This window comes from Lynx rufus, unplaced genomic scaffold, assembly GCF_022079265.1.
Source record: "Lynx rufus isolate CCGP_SWC_20201006 ecotype Redwood Valley unplaced genomic scaffold, mLynRuf1.p SCAF_14, whole genome shotgun sequence".
Classification (NCBI taxonomy): Eukaryota; Metazoa; Chordata; class Mammalia; order Carnivora; family Felidae; genus Lynx; species Lynx rufus.
The window spans coordinates 58,928,614-58,945,562 of NW_025814828.1; the positions used below are offsets into that span (position 1 = coordinate 58,928,614).

The 16,949-nt window shown below is 40.9% G+C and overlaps 1 pseudogene; it reads right to left on the reverse strand.

Moving 5' to 3' along the window:
* Positions 1–14,951: 14,951 nt before the first annotated feature.
* On the reverse strand, positions 14,952–16,625 carry LOC124509172 (neuropilin and tolloid-like protein 2; annotated as a pseudogene).
* Positions 16,626–16,949: the final 324 nt, after the last annotated feature.

A 16,949-nucleotide genomic window follows, 5' to 3' on the forward strand; every position in this document is an offset into this window, starting at 1 on the left:
AATGAAATAATGCTTAACTTCAGCATATAAGGAAAAAACTAAATGTGAGTGTGCCTGACCCAATGCTCAGCAAACAGTAGTCTCTTGTTAAAATTTTCCCCCAGAATCATACTTCTTTCAGCTTTTTTTCCCCTATTCAAAGATATTTCTGCACAATCATCAAGGTATCCCCACCATATCTTTATGCTATATTCCCCATCACTCTCTAATTAAATTCACTACCACCAGATCATTTCTTTTTTTTTTTTTTTTTTTTTTTTTTTTTTTTTTTTTTTTTTTTTTTTTTATGAAGTTTATTGACAAATTGGTTTCCATACAACACCCAGTGCTCATCCCAAAAGGTGCCCTCCTCAATACCCATCACCCACCCGCCCCTCCCTCCCACCCCCCATCAACCCTCAGTTTGTTCTCAGTTTTTAACAGTCTCTTATGCTTTGGCTCTCTCCCACTCTAACGTCTTTTTTTTTTTCTCCCTTCCCCTCCCCCATGGGTTCCTGTTGAGTTTCTCAGGATCCACATAAGAGTGAAACCATATGGCATCTGTCTTTCTCTGTATGGCTTATTTCACTTAGCATCACACTCTCCAGTTCCATCCACGTTGCTACAAAAGGCCATATTTCATTTTTTCTCATTGCCACGTAGTATTCCATTGTGTATATAAACCACAATTTCTTTATCCATTCATCAGTTGATGGACATTTAGGCTCTTTCCATAATTTGGCTATTGTTGAGAGTGCTGCTATGAACATTGGGGTACAAGTGCCCCTATGCATCAGTACTCCTGTATCCCTTGGGTAGATTCCTAGCAGTGCTATTGCTGGGTCATAGGGTAGGTCTATTTTTAATTTTCTGAGGAACCTCCACACTGTTTTCCAGAGCGGCTGCACCAATTTGCATTCCCACCAACAGTGCAAGAGGGTTCCCGTTTCTCCACATCCTCTCCAGCATCTATAGTCTCCTGATTTGTTCATTTTGGCCACTCTGACTGGCGTGAGGTGATACCTGAGTGTGGTTTTGATTTGTATTTCCCTGATAAGGAGCGACGCTGAACATCTTTTCATGTGCCTGTTGGCCATCTGGATGTCTTCTTTAGAGAAGTGTCTATTCATGTTTTCTGCCCATTTCTTCACTGGGTTATTTGTTTTTCGGGTGTGGAGTTTGGTGAGCTCTTTATAGATTTTAGATACTAGCCCTTTGTCCGATATGTCATTTGCAAATATCTTTTCCCATTCCGTTGGTTGTCTTTTAGTTTTGTTGGTTGTTTCCTTTGCTGTGCAGAAGCTTTTTATCTTCATAAGGTCCCAGTAATTCACTTTTGCTTTTAATTCCCTTGCCTTTGGGGATGTGTCGAGTAAGAGATTGCTACGGCTGAGGTCAGAGAGGTCTTTTCCTGCTTTCTCCTCTAAGGTTCTGATGGTTTCCTGTCTCACATTTAGGTCCTTTATCCATTTTGAGTTTATTTTTGTAAATGGTGTGAGAAAGTGGTCTAGTTTCAACCTTCTGCATGTTGCTGTCCAGATCTCCCAGCACCATTTGTTAAAGAGGCTGTCTTTTTTCCATTGGATGTTCTTTCCTGCTTTGTCAAAGATGAGTTGGCCATATGTTTGTGGGTCTAGTTCTGGGGTTTCTATTCTATTCCATTGGTCTGTGTGTCTGTTTTTGTGCCAATACCATGCTGTCTTGATGATGACAGCTTTGTAGTAGAGGCTGAAGTCTGGGATTGTGATGCCTCCTGCTTTGGTCTTCTTCTTCAAAATTCCTTTGGCTATTCGGGGCCTTTTGTGGTTCCATATGAATTTTAGGATTGCTTGTTCTAGTTTCGAGAAGAATGCTGGTGCAATTTTGATTGGGATTGCATTGAATGTGTAGATAGCTTTGGGTAGTATTGACATTTTGACAATATTTATTTTTCCAATCCATGAGCAGGGAATGTCTTTCCATTTCTTTAAATCTTCTTCAATTTCCTTCATAAGCTTTCTATAGTTTTCAGCATACAGATCCTTTACATCTTTGGTTAGATTTATTCCTAGGTATTTTATGCTTCTTGGTGCAATTGTGAATGGGATCAGTTTCTTTATTTGTCTTTCTGTTGCTTCATTGTTAGTGTATAAGAATGCAACTGATTTCTGTACATTGATTTTGTATCCTGCAACTTTGCTGAATTCATGTATCAGTTCTAGCAGACTTTTGGTGGAGTCTATCGGATTTTCCATGTATAATATCATGTCATCTGCAAAAAGCGAAAGCTTGACTTCATCTTTGCCAATTTTGATGCCTTTGATTTCCTTTTGTTGTCTGATTGCTGATGCTAGAACTTCCAGCACTATGTTAAATAACAACGGTGAGAGTGGGCATCCCTGTCGTGTTCCTGATCTCAGGGAAAAAGCTCTCAGTTTTTCCCCGTTGAGGATGATGTTAGCTGTGGGCTTTTCATAAATGGCTTTTATGATCTTTAAGTATGTTCCTTCTATCCCGACTTTCTCAAGGGTTTTTATTAAGAAAGGGTGCTGGATTTTATCAAAGGCCTTTTCTGCATCGATTGACAGGATCATATGGTTCTTCTCTTTTTTTTTGTTAATGTGATGTATCACGTTGATTGATTTGCGAATGTTGAACCAGCCCTGCATCCCAGGAATGAATCCCACTTGATCATGGTGAATAATTCTTTTTATATGCTGTTGAATTCGATTTGCTAGTATCTTATTGAGAATTTTGGCATCCATATTCATCAGGGATATTGGCCTGTAGTTCTCTTTTTTGACTGGGTCTCTGTCTGGTTTAGGAATCAAAGTAATACTGGCTTCATAGAATGAGTCTGGAAGTTTTCCTTCCCTTTCTATTTCTTGGAATAGCTTGAGAAGGATAGGTATTATCTCTGCTTTAAACGTCTGGTAGAACTCCCCTGGGAAGCCATCTGGTCCTGGACTCTTATTTGTTGGGAGATTTTTGATAACCGATTCAATTTCTTCGCCGGTTATGGGTCTGTTCAAGCTTTCTATTTCCTCCTGATTGAGTTTTGGAAGAGTGTGGGTGTTCAGGAATTTGTCCATTTCTTCCAGGTTGTCCAATTTGTTGGCATATAATTTTTCATAGTATTCCCTGATAATTGTTTGTATCTCTGAGGGATTGGTTGTAATAATTCCATTTTCATTCATGATTTTATCTATTTGGGTCATCTCCCTTTTCTTTTTGAGAAGCCTGGCTAGAGGTTTGTCAATTTTGTTTATTTTTTCAAAAAACCAACTCTTGGTTTCGTTGATCTGCTCTACAGTTTTTTTAGATTCTATATTGTTTATTTCTGCTCTGATCTTTATTATTTCTCTTCTTCTGCTGGGTTTAGGCTGCCTTTGCTGTTCTGCTTCTATTTCCTTTAGGTGTGCTGTTAGATTTTGTATTTGGGATTTTTCTTGTTTCTTGAGATAGGCCTGGATTGCGATGTATTTTCCTCTCAGGACTGCCTTCGCTGCGTCCCAAAGCGTTTGGATTGTTGTATTTTCATTTTCGTTTGTTTCCATATATTTTTTGATTTCTTCTCTAATTGCCTGGTTGACCCACTCATTCGTGAGTAGGGTGTTCTTTAACCTCCATGCTTTTGGAGGTTTTCCAGACTTTTTCCTGTGGTTGACTTCAAGCTTCATAGCATTGTGGTCTGAAAGTATGCATGGTATAATTTCAATTCTTGTAAACTTATGAAGGGCTGATTTGTGACCCAGTATATGATCTATCTTGGAGAATGTTCCATGTGCACTCGAGAAGAAAGTATATTCTGTTGCTTTGGGATGCAGAGTTCTAAATATATCTGTCAAGTCCATCTGATCCAGTGTCTCATTCAGGGCCCTTGTTTCTTTATTGACCGTGTGTCTAGATGATCTATCCATTTCTGTAAGTGGGGTGTTAAAGTCCCCAGCAATTACCACATTCTTATCAATAAGGTTGCTTCTGTTTATGAGGAATTGTTTTATATATTTGGGGGCTCCGGTATTCGGCGCATAGACATTTATAATTGTTAGCTCTTCCTGATGGATAGACCCTGAAACTATTATATAATGTCCTTCTTCATCTCTTGTTACAGCCTTTAATTTAAAGTCTAGTTTGTCTGATATAAGTATGGCTACTCCAGCTTTCTTCTGGCTTCCAGTAGCATGATAAATAGTTCTCCATCCCCTCACTCTCAATCTAAAGGTGTCCTCAGGTCTAAAATGAGTCTCTTGTAGACAGCAAATAGATGGGTCTTGTTTTTTTATCCATTCTGATACCCTATGTCTTTTGGTTGGCGCATTTAATCCATTTACATTCAGTGTTATTATAGAAAGATACGGGTTTAGAGTCATTGTGATGTCTGTATGTTTTATGCTTGTAGTGATGTCTCTGGTACTTTGTCTCACAGGGTCCCCCTTAGGATCTCTTGTAGGGCTGGTTTAGTGGTGACAAATTCCTTCAGTTTTTGTTTGTTTGGGAAGACCTTTATCTCTCCTTCTATTCTAAATGACAGACTTGCTGGATAAAGGATTCTTGGCTGCATATTTTTGCTGTCTAGCACCCTGAAAATCTCGTGCCAATTCTTTCTGGCCTGCCAAGTTTCAAAAGAGAGATCAGTCACGAGTCTTATAGGTCTCCCTTTATATGTGAGGGCACGTTTACCCCTTGCTGCTTTCAGAATTTTCTCTTTATCCTTGTATTTTGCCAGTTTCACTATGATATGTCGTGCAGAAGATCGATTCAAGTTACGTCTGAAGGGAGTTCTCTGTGCCTCTTGGATTTCAATGCCTTTTTCCTTCCCCAGTTCAGGGAAGTTCTCAGCTATGATTTCTTCAAGTACCCCTTCAGCACCTTTCCCTCTCTCTTCCTCCTCTGGGATACCAATTATGCGTAAATTATTTCTTTTTAGTGTATCACTTAGTTCTCTAATTTTCCCCTCATACTCCTGGATTTTTTTATCTCTCTTTTTCTCAGCTTCCTCTTTTTCCATAACTTTATCTTCTAGTTCACCTATTCTCTCCTCTGCCTCTTCCATCCGAGCTGTGGCGGTTTGCATTTTGTTTTCCATTTCCTTTAAAGCGTTTTTCAGCTCCTCGTGCCTGTTCATTAGTCCCCTGATGTCTGTAGCAAGAGATTCTCTGCTGTCCTGTATGCTGTTTTCCAGCCCAGCGATTAATTTTATGACTATTATTCTAAATTCACTTTCTGTTATATTATTTAAATCCTTTTTGATCAGTTCATTAGCTGTTGTTATTTCCTGGAGATTCTTCTGGGGGGAATTCTTCCGCTTGGTCATTTTGGATAGTCCCTGGTGTGGTGAGGGCCTGCAGGGCACTTCCCCTGTGCTGTGGTGTATAACTGGAGTTGGTGGGCGGGGCCGCAGTCCGACCTGATGTCTGCCCCCAGCCCACCGCTGGGGCCACAGTCAGACTGGTGTGTGCCTTCTCTTCCCCTCTCCTAGGGGCGGGATTCACTGTGGGGTGGCGTGGCCCGTCTGGGCTACTTGCACACTGCCAGGCTTGTGATGCTGGGGATCTGGCGTATTAGCTGGGGTGGGAAGGCAAGGTGCACGGCGGCAGGGGGGGCAGGCTTAGCTCGCTTCTCCTTAGGTGATCCACTTCAGGAGGGGCCCTGTGCAGCCGGAGGGAGTCAGATCGCTGCCGGAGGTTTGGCTCCGCAGAAGCACAGAGTTGGGTGTTCGCGCGGAGCGAGCAATTTCCCTGGCCGGAGCCGGTTCCCTTTGGGATTTTGGCTGGGGGATGGGCGGGGGAGATGGCGCTGGAGAGCGCCTTTGTTCCCCGCCAAACTGAGCTCTGTCGTCCGGGGGCTCCGCAGCTCACCCTCCCTTTGTCCTCCAGCCTTCCCGCTTTCTGAGCAGAGCTGTTAACTTATGACCTCCCAGACGCTAAGTCGCGCTTGCTGTCGGAACACAGTCCGTCAGGCCCCTCCGCTTTTGCAAGCCGGACTCGGGGGCTCTGCTTGGCCGGCGAGCCGCCCCTCCGCCCCGGCTCCCTCCCGCCAGTCCGTGGAGCGCGCACCGCCTCGCCGCCCTTCCTACCCTCTTCCGTGGGCCTCTCGTCTGCACTTGGGTCCGGTGACTCTGTTCTGCTAATCCTCTGGCGGTTTTCTGGGTTATTTAGGCAGGTGTAGGTGGAATCTAAGTGATCAGCAGGACGCGCGGTGAGCCCAGCGTCCTCCTACGCCGCCATCTTCCTACTTCTCCCCAGATCATTTCTTATATTCTTTCTTGAAAAACCTCTTTCCAACAGACTATTTTGTTGAAAAGGATCTGATCAATTAATTCTCACTTAAGGTATAACAACACTTCATAGCCTAATACATTCTCTCCCAAAGCTAATAACTTACTAGGGACCATCAAAATCTAAACTCCAAAGAGTGATTAATGGTTATTACAGGCACCAGTAGGGAGCTATTTGGGGGTGTACATTATTATGAGAAGAATCTGTTTAAGTTCTCTCTGTCTACACTCGCCAACATTATATTCCAGAGGGCTTTTAAAACATTAAACGTGCATCTTGGGATAGGCCAACATGACAGAGAAGTAGGGGTATCCATACTTCCTGCATCTCTCAAACAAAGAAGTGTTGAAGCCAAAGGACTTTGAACCCGATAGTCTGGGAGGAAAAGAGATTGAATCTACCTGGAAGAGAATGGGTCAACCAGAGAAAAGATAGGTGGGTGATTGTGAACTGGGGGAGATAAAACAGGCTATGTAGACACAGAGGGGAGGGATCCCCTTCTGTGGAGAGACAAAGGGAAGATAAAGAGAGGCTAGGGAAGTGTAGGACCATATCTAGATAGGACAAAGATCTCGGACTGGGACTTGGATACTATCTCTGTGGGGCTTTCTTCAGACTGGGGCCGGCTCCCTGTTCCTGCACCTGGGGAGGAGGAGAGCCAGCCCTGGGCTCGGTGGTAGGTCAGAAGTGCAGTCCACAGTGGTAGAAAGCAGTCCCCTCCCTGGAGGGCTTGGGAATAGTACAAAGCCTGCCTGAGTCCACCACCACTGGGCTCAGTGGCTGGGCCGAGGGTGCAGTCCACAGTTGGAGAAAGCGACCCTCTCCCTGGAGTGCTATGGGGCAGAGCAAAGCCTGCCTGTGTCTACCAGCCCTGGGGTTGGCAACAAGGTCAGCAGTGTGGTCCATAGGTGGGAGAAAGTGGCCTCCACCCTGGAATGCTGTGGGAAAAGACAAAGCCTACCTGCATCAGCCACCCACGGGGCTCGGTGGTGAGGTCGGCAACACAGTCCACAGTAAGAGAAAGCGGTCCTCCCTGAAGTGGGGTGGCACCAAGCCAGCTGGGACCACATACCCGTCCTAACTGAGAGGCACTCCCCCAGTGCCAGAGTGCACAGAGCAGGACTTTAAATCCTAGCCAAGTGCACGGTCAGGGGAGTTGGTGGAGCAAGAAGGACTGCCCCTTCTGTGCTGGAGGCACAGTGAGGATGACTCAGATGGAGTCCCCCGGTCTGGGTCTGTGGAGAAGAGACTGCAGGATTGCCACCCCCACCACCAAGGTGGGCCTCAGAAATCAATACCAGGGCCCATAGTGGAAGTGGGTGCAGACTACATCAAACCACAACCCTTTTCACAGGGTAACTGCATTTCTATGGGAGCTGGACAGACCCTGTAGAGAGCTCCTCCAGACCGGCCCTGCAGAATTGCCTGGATTAACTCTAGGTCAATTCTGGATATATAGATATACCCCCCCCCCCATTTCTCTTCCTTATCACTCCCTCCTCTATGCTGGTTAATCTGGTTATTGGTTTGTCTAAACAGACATATTTAATTCAATCTCTTCATATATGTTCTACACCTCCTTCTTTACATTCTTTTCTCTCTCTCTCTGGAATAACCAAGCCATATAGGTTCTCAGTCTGGGTAAATTCATTTTCGTTTCATTTTCCCCACCTCCATCTTTATTTTACTTTCTCTCTATATATATTAAGCCTTTTAATCTCACTACCTAGTTAATGTTTGTTTATTCTTTGTCCTTGCTCCTGTCATTACTCTCTTTATATGTGCTCTTCCATCAGCATGCCTCCACCCTGCTCCTTACTTGTAGTCGGTGTTGTTGGGTTTTTTGTTTTTAGTTTTTAGTTTTAGTTTTTGTTTATTTGTCTGTGTGTCTGTGTTTTTATCTCTTGTTTGTCTGTGTGTTTGTTTTCCCTTACAGGGTTACTCTGAGGAACATATCGAAGTACACCTGGTGGAGGGTGTCAAATATCACTACAAGTAGGGTAATAAAATAAGCAAAGTCACAACAATGGAGAGCAAGTAAAAATCTCCAAAAAAATTAAAAACACCTCCTGAAGGGCCAGGCCCTGGACAGTGTATGACCCCCGTTTAATATAGCAGTGATTGCAGGGATAAAGCATACAACAAGCTTTTTTTTTTTTCAACGTTTATTTATTTTTGGGACAGAGAGAGACAGAGCATGAACGGGGGAGGGGCAGAGAGAGAGGGAGACACAGAATCGGAAACAGGCTCCAGACTCTGAGCCATCAGCCCAGAGCCTGACGTGGGGCTCGAACTCACGGACTGCGAGATCGTGACCTGGCTGAAGTCGGACGCTTAACCGACTGCACCACCCAGGCACCCCTAAAACACATAAGGGAGAGAAAACTAGCCAAAATGACAAATGGAAGAATTGTCTTCAAAAGAAATTCCAGGAAGGAGTGACAGCTAATGAATTGATCAAAACCAATTTAAGCAAAACAAATGAACAATAATTTAGAATAATAGTAATAAAATTAATTGCTGGGCTTGAGAAAAGCATAGAGTAAGCAGAGAACCTATTGCTAGAGAGATCAAGGGACTAAGAAATAGTCATGAAGAACTAAACAAAATGCTGTAAATGAGGTGGAAAATAAAATGGAGGCAGCCATAGCACGGATTGAAGAGTCAGAGAAGAGATTAGGTGACTTAGAAAACAAATTTAGGGAAAAAGAGGAAGCTGAGAAAAAGAGAGACAAAAACATCTAGGAGTATGAGGGGAGAATTAGAGAACTAAGTGATGCAATCAAACAGAACAAGAACCATATCATAGGAATTCCAGAAGAAGAGAGAGAGAGAAAGGGGCTGAAAGTGTACTTGAACAAATCATAGCTGAGAACTTCCCTCATCTGGGAAAGGAGACAGGCATTGAAATCCTAGAGGCACAGATAATTCGTTTCAGACTTAACTTGAATCGATCTTCTACATGACATATCATAATGAAACTGGCAAAATACAAGGATAAAGAGAATTCTGAATGCAGCTAGAGATAAACGACCCCAAGCATACAAAGGTAGACACATAAGGGTAATAGCAGACCTATCTACTGAAACTAGGCAGGCCAGAAAAGAATGGCAGGAAATATTCAATGCGATAAACAGAAAAAAAATATGCAGCCAAGAATCCTTTACCCAGCAAGTCTGTAATTCCGCATAGAAGGAGAGATAAAGGCTTTCCCAAACAAACACTGAAGGAATTCATCACCAATAAATGAGCACTATAAGAGATCCTAAGGGGGAGTCAGTGAGTGAAATGTTGCAAAGAAAATAAAATAACACAGACAACACTACAAGCATGAAACCTACAGATACCAAAATGATTCTAAACCCATATCTTTCAATAATAACACTATGAATGTAAATGGACTATCTTCTCCAACCAAGAGATATAGGGTAGCAGAATGGATTAAAAATTATCAATTTTCTATCTACAAGAGACTCATTTTAGACTTGAGGAAACCTTCAGATTGAAAGTGAGGGGACGGAGAACTATCTATCATGCTACTGGAACTAAGAAGAAGGCTGGAGTAGCCATACTTACTTCAGACAAACTAGACTTTAAAATAAAGGCTGTAACAAGAGATGAAGAAGGGCATTGTATAAAAATTACAGGGTCTATCCATCAGGAAGAGCTAACAATTATAAATGTCTATGCACTGAATATGAGAGCCCCCAAATATATAAAACAATTACTCACAAACACAAGCAACCTTATTGATAAGAATGTGGTCATTGCAGGGGACTTTAACACTCCACTTACAACAATGGATAGATCATCTAGACACACCGTCAGTAAAGAAACAAGGGCCCTGAATGATACATTGGATCAAATAGACTTGACAGATATATTTAGAACTCTGCATCCCAAACAACAGAATATACTTTCTTCTCGAGTGCACATGGAACATTCTCCAAGATAGATCACATAGTGGGTCACAAAACAGCCCTTCATAAGTATAAAAGAATTGAGATCATACCATGCATACTTCCAGACCACAATGCTATGAAACTTGAAATCAACCACAGGAAAAAGTTTGGAAAACCTCCAAAGCATGGAGGATAAAGAACACCCTATGAAAGAATGAATGGGTCAGCCAGTCAATTAGAGAAGAAATTTAAAAATATATGGAAACAAATGAAAATGAAAATACAACAATCCAAACGCTTTGGGATACAGCAAAGGAAGTCCTGAGAGGAAAATACATTGCAATCCAGGCCTATCTCAAGAAACAAGAAAAATCCCAAATACAAAATCTAACAGCACACCTACAGGAACTAGAAGCAGAATAGCAAAGACACCCCAAACACAGCAGAAGAGAAATAATAAAGATCTGAGCAAAAATAAACAATATAGAATCCAAAATAACAGTAGAGCAAATCAATGACACCTAGAGTTGGTTTTTTGAAAAAATAAACAAAATTGATAAACCTCTAGCCAGGCTTCTCAAAAAGAAGAGGGAGAGGACCCAAATAGATAAAATCATAAATGTAAATGGAATTATTACAACCAATCCCTCAGAAATACAAGAAATTATCAGGAAATATAGGAAAAATTATATGCCTGGAGAACCTGGAAGAAATGGAAAAATTCCTAAGCACCCACACACTTCCAAAACTCAAACAGGAAAAAATAGAAAACTTGAACAGACCCATAAGCAGTAAAGAAATTGAATCAGTTATCAAAAATCTCCCAACAAATAAGAGTCCAGGACCAGATGGCTTCCCAGGGGAGTTCTACCAGACATTTAAAGCAGAGATAATACCTGTCTTTCTCAAGCTGTTTCAAAAAATAGAAAGGGAAGGAAAACTTCCAGACACATTCTATGAAGCCAGCATTACTTTGACTCTCAAACCAGACAGAGACCCAGCCAAAAAAGATGACTACAGGCCAATATCCCTGAAAATAGGGACGCATAAATTCTCAACAAGATACTAACAAATCGAATTCAACAGCATAAAAAGAATTATTCACCATGATCAAGTGGGATTCATTCCTGGGATGCAGGGCTGGTTCAACATTCGCAAATCAATGAAGGTGATACATCACATTAAGAAAAGAAAAGGTAAGAACCCATGACCCTGTCAATCGATGCAGAAAAAGCATTTGATAGAATTCAGCATCATTTCTTAATAAAAACCCTCAAGAAAGGCAGGATAGAAGGAACATACTCAAATATCATCAAAGCCATTAATGAAAAGCCCATAACTAATATCATCCTCAATGGGGAAAAACAGAGCTTCCCCCCTGAGATCAGGAACACGACAGGGATGCCCACTCTCACCGCTGTTGTTTAACATAGTGTTGGAAGTTCTAGCATCAGCAGTAAGACAACAAAAGGAAACGAAAGGCATCAAAATTGGCAAAGATGAAGTCAAGCTTTCACTTTTTCCAATGATATGATAGTATACATGAAAACCTGATAGACTCCACCAAAAATCTGCTAGAACTGATACATGAATTCAGCAAATTTGCAGGATACAAAATCAATATACAGAAATCAGTTGCATTCTTACACACTAATAATGAAGCAACAGAAAGACAGATAAGAAACTGATCCCATTCACAACTGCATTAATAATCATAATATACCTAGGAATAAACCTAACCAAAGATGTAAAAATCTCTATGCTGAAAAGTATAGAAAGCTTATGAAGGAAATTGAAGAAGATATAAAGAAATGGAAAACATTCCATGCTCATGGATTGGAAGAATAAATATTGTTAAAATGTCAATACTACCCAAAGCTATCTACACATTCAATGCAATCCCAATCAAAATTGCACCAGCATTCTTCTTGAAGCTAGAGCAAGCAATGCTAAAATTTGTATGGAACCACAAAAGACCCTGAATAGCCAAAGTAATATTGAAGAAGGTGACCAAAGTGGGAGACATCACAATCCCAGACTTTAGCCTCTTCTACAAGGCTGTAATTATTATGACAGCATGGTATTAGCATAAGAACAGACACATAGGCCAATAGAATAGAATAGAGACTCCAGAATTGGACCCACAAAAGTATGGCCAACTAATCTTTGACAAAGCAGGAAAGAATATCCAATGGAAAAAAGACAGTCTCTTTAACTAATGGTGCTGGGAGAACTGGACAGCAACATGCAGAAGAATGAAACCAGACCACTTTCTTACACCATTCACAAAAATAAACTCAAAATGGATAAAGGACCTGAATGTGAGACAGGAAACCATCAAAACCCTAGAGGAGAAAGCAAGAAAAGACCTCTCTGACCTTAGCCGTAGCAATTTCTTACTTGACACAACCCTAAATGTAAGGGAATTAAAAGCACAAATGAACTCTGGGACCTCATGAAGGTAAAAAAGCTTCTGCACTGCAAAGGAAACAATCCACAAAACTAAAAGGCAATTGACGGAATGGGGAAAGATATTTGCAAATTACATATCAGACAAAGGGTAGTATCCAAAATCTATAAAGAACTCACCAAACTCCATACCCGAAAAACAAATAACCCAGTGAAGAAATGGGCAGAAGACATGAATAGACACTCCCCTAAAGAAGACATCCAGATGGCCAACAGGCCCATGACAATATGCTCAATGTCACTCCTCATCAGGGAAATACAAATCAAAACCACACTGAGATATCACCTCATGCCGGTCAGAGTGGCTAAAATGAACAAATCAGGAAAGTATAGATGCTGGAGAGTATGTGGAGGAAATAGGACACTCTTGCACTGTTGGTGGGAAGGTAAACTGCTGCAGGCACTCTGGAAAACAGTGTGGAACGTCCTCAAAAAATTAAAAACAGAAGTACCCTATGACCCAGCAATAGAACTGCTAAGAATTTACCCAAGGGATACAGGAGTGCTGATGCATAGGAGCACTTGTACCACAATGTTTATAGTAGCACTTTCAACAATAGCCAAATTATGGAAAGAGCCTAAATGTCCATCAGCTGATGAATGGATAAATAAGTTGTGGTTTGTATATACAATGGAATACTATTTGGCAATGAGAAAGAATGAAATCTGGCCTTTTGTAGCAATATGGATGGAACTGGAGAGTGTTATGCTAAGTGAAACAAGTCATTCAGAGGAAGACAGATACCATATGTTTTCAAGCTTATCTGGATATTGAGAAACTTAACAGAAGACCATGGGGTGGGGGGGGAATAGTTACAAAGAGGTAAAATAGTCTTAAAAACTGTGAATAAACTGAGGGTTGATGGGGGTGGGAGGGAGTGAAAGTGGGTGATGGGCATTGAGGAGGGCACCTGTTGGGATGAGCACTGGATTTTGTATGGAAACCAATTTGACAATAAATTTCATATTAAAAAAATAGAAAAAATATATTGTACCAAGTAAGAAGCAACCTGAAGGCTTTTATAGTTTCTTTGGAATTTTCCTTCAACTCTCATACAACCTTAGTTACAATATGCCATATGATAAACCAATAGAAAGGAAGAAAATTCATCTTCTTATAAAAATAATAGGAAACACAAATATGGTGATGAGAAATACTAAAATAAATATAATTACAGGCCTCCCCCAAAATTAATTACATTATTTTGCTCACAGGAATGAATGGGCTATCACTGAATGTGACCAAATTTGGGAAATTTCAAAGGATTTCTGGAGGTTTTAATCTTTTTCCAGTTTTTAGTTGTAACTGGCAAGCGTGCATCAGTTCTAGGATTATGAAATCTTCTAGTATAAGTAAGAATATATATATATATATATATATATGTCTTAAAGGTCATAATCATATCATCTACTGTTCACAAAGTAAATACTCAGGATCCAGTAATTAAAAGTCAACAGTATAAAAATGAGTCAAGAAGAAACAGATGGATGTAACACAACTCTGGGTCTTCATTGGCATTTACACGGTAACTAGTTATATTTTGACAAATTCTAGAACAAATGCCTATATTGAAATATGTTTGGTACATTAACGATTTATATTTGTGTAATTAACTGAAATGGTAAAATCACTGACTTATAAAACAAGTTAAGGGGCGCCTGGGTGGCGCAGTCGGTTAAGCGTCCGACTTCAGCCAGGTCACGATCTCGCGGTCCGTGAGTTCGAGCCCCGCGTCGGGCTCTGGGCTGATGGCTCGGAGCCTGGAGCCTGTTTCCGATTCTGTGTCTCCCTCTCTCTCTGCCCCTCCCCCGTTCATGCTCTGTCTCTCTCTGTCCCAAAAATAAATAAACGTTGAAAAAAAAAATTTAAAAAAAAAAAAAACAAAAAAAAGAAAAAAAAAACAAGTTAAATTTATAGAAAAGAAAAACAAAAAGAAATTTAAAGAAAAATCTTACTTTCAATCTTATTGTGGGATCAAAATATTGACAAGTTGTATCAATCAAGACCAGTATGAATTCCTGTTGCTAAGACTAACAGGCAACTTGAGCTTGGCTCTGCACAGCCACTTCCCTCTTCAAATGTTATTTAACTGGGACTTAGTTTATGTGACACCAAGCAATAAATTATTATTATTTTTTTCACTGAGTGGAGTAAGTTTCTTGGTTAGTTTAACTTATAGACTGCCTGAGATAATAGAAACTTCACCATTACAGTACATTAATGGGAAATGATGGTCTTTCTAGTTTTGATTGGAGAAAAGGGTTGGCTGCTGAGCAGTATGGTGCTCTGTAGGCTACATACAAACATATGCAAAAATTTAATATCCCCTTTAGTAGAAGATTAAAAATCCATTGATATGGATGCCTTTCCAGAATCTTCTTGCCCATTAAAGTAAATTTCACAAGGAATCTCTTCCATTACTCTGTCTTTTAGGGCCTGTTCAGGTCACTCACCTGCCTGTTTGAAAGTGTATCTACTCTTTTTTGAAGGTGCTATTAAATGTTTTCATTGTCTGTGGTTGTGCAAAATCATTAGTGAAAGGCAGTTCAATGGAATTCAGGTTGGTCTTGTTTGTTTGATATTGGGTGCTTGAAATCCTCAGTGATGGTCATAAATGCACCGAGAGGCAGTGGAAGAGCACTGCATCTTCTGGTAGTTGTCCAGTTCTTCTGACAAGTTGGCTAGGTCTGCAGAAATTTCTTTGCCTTTAGTGAAAACAGTTCATAATGAGGAGGATCAAACACTTCCTGAAATCCAGTTTTATTAAAAGCAGTTTTGAAAACCATGGCCTTTTTTGAAGATGTTTCACTTGTACTAAAATTTAAATAATGACAAGGAGGAAGACAACCCTTGTTGTAACGCCAATAATTGTTCCATGAGTTTTAGTGATTTGTTCAAATAGTCCTGCTTGTTTCTTTCTTTACAATAATTTTCATCCAAGGGCATGCACAATTCTGAACCCATTACAGATTAAGGAATTATTGGTGCGCATGTTGCTTTGGGAAAAGAAAGAGCTAACTGTACAACCGGGTTTCACAAAGAAGTAAAGAGCATACTGAACCTGCTTAGTTGACCACCTTAGTTCTCCCACATTCGGATCACTCCAACTCCTATTTTCAGCATTATATCATTGGCCACAGTGCTGCAAAACTTATCCTTCAGATTTTTAATAGAACTGCTTCCATGATAAACTGCAACAAATTTTCTATTGCATTAATTTAGGTGTAATCTAGAAATCTCAAATAAATCTTGGCTTTTGGAGTAGCTTTAATTGTCCTTATGCAATCAACTACTTAGCCAGGCTTTGTTTTTTTTTTCTTTTCTACCTGACTGGAACATACATTCTATCAGCTCCCAAGAGCTAAAACTGGCAATATGGGATGGAATTTAAAATACCTCCTAGGTAAGTAAAGTCTGGACCTGGAATAAATGAATATTTTGCTTGAAATCCCAATCCTTCAAGTTCCTCATAAGAATTAAATTTAATCCACACAAATATCTCTGTTGATCTAATTAGTAGAGCGCTTTTCACACCACAGTAATAAACTGTAAGGGGAGAGAAACAAAATGGCCCGTCTCGAACTTTCAAGTGGTCAAACTGACATCCAAACAATAGTTCTATATAATGTTCATCAAAAGCCAACTCTATTCTTTGACATGGAGCAACTTCCAAAATGTAGGTACACTCCTTGTTTTGTGGATAAGATTCAGGATAATTTGATGAAGTAAAATGACCTCCATTGCTGATTGGAACCCAAATGGTACACTGGGTTGCAGGAACATGCCTAATTCCAACATTTTGTCCATCAGTGAGGGCCACATAAAACTTACCCTTTCTATACTTGCATATAGCTAATTATCAGATTTTAGTGCTCTTCTCATAAATGAGTGGACACTCAAGGATCACCTGACATTTGAGGAAACCTTCTTGGTTCCTTCCACTCCAATCCCTTCCACTACAAGTATTGTTATTAACAACACTTTGAGAACCACGCAGAGCTGTTCCAGAGCCATGTTTCCAAGTGGCCTGGCACTTTGTGGAGGGCTGAAGCAACAGTAAGGAAGAAGGGGTGGTGGTTCAGCACTCACAGCATGGTGTGGTGGCAGTCCTACTCTGTTCCCATTATTGGCCACCAGGCTGCCTCCCCATGAGGCAGGGCTCAGGTCCTGCAGCCCACCATGCAGAAGTCCCACCAACCCATGAGCTCTCACAATGCTCAAGCCCCCTCAACCACTACAGGTGGCACCTCATGCTCCTCTGTACTCTCTCCCATGAAGTGGCAGGAATTGGGAGCCCAGGCTCTGAGTTTCTTTTCTCATCACAATGGAATGAAACAA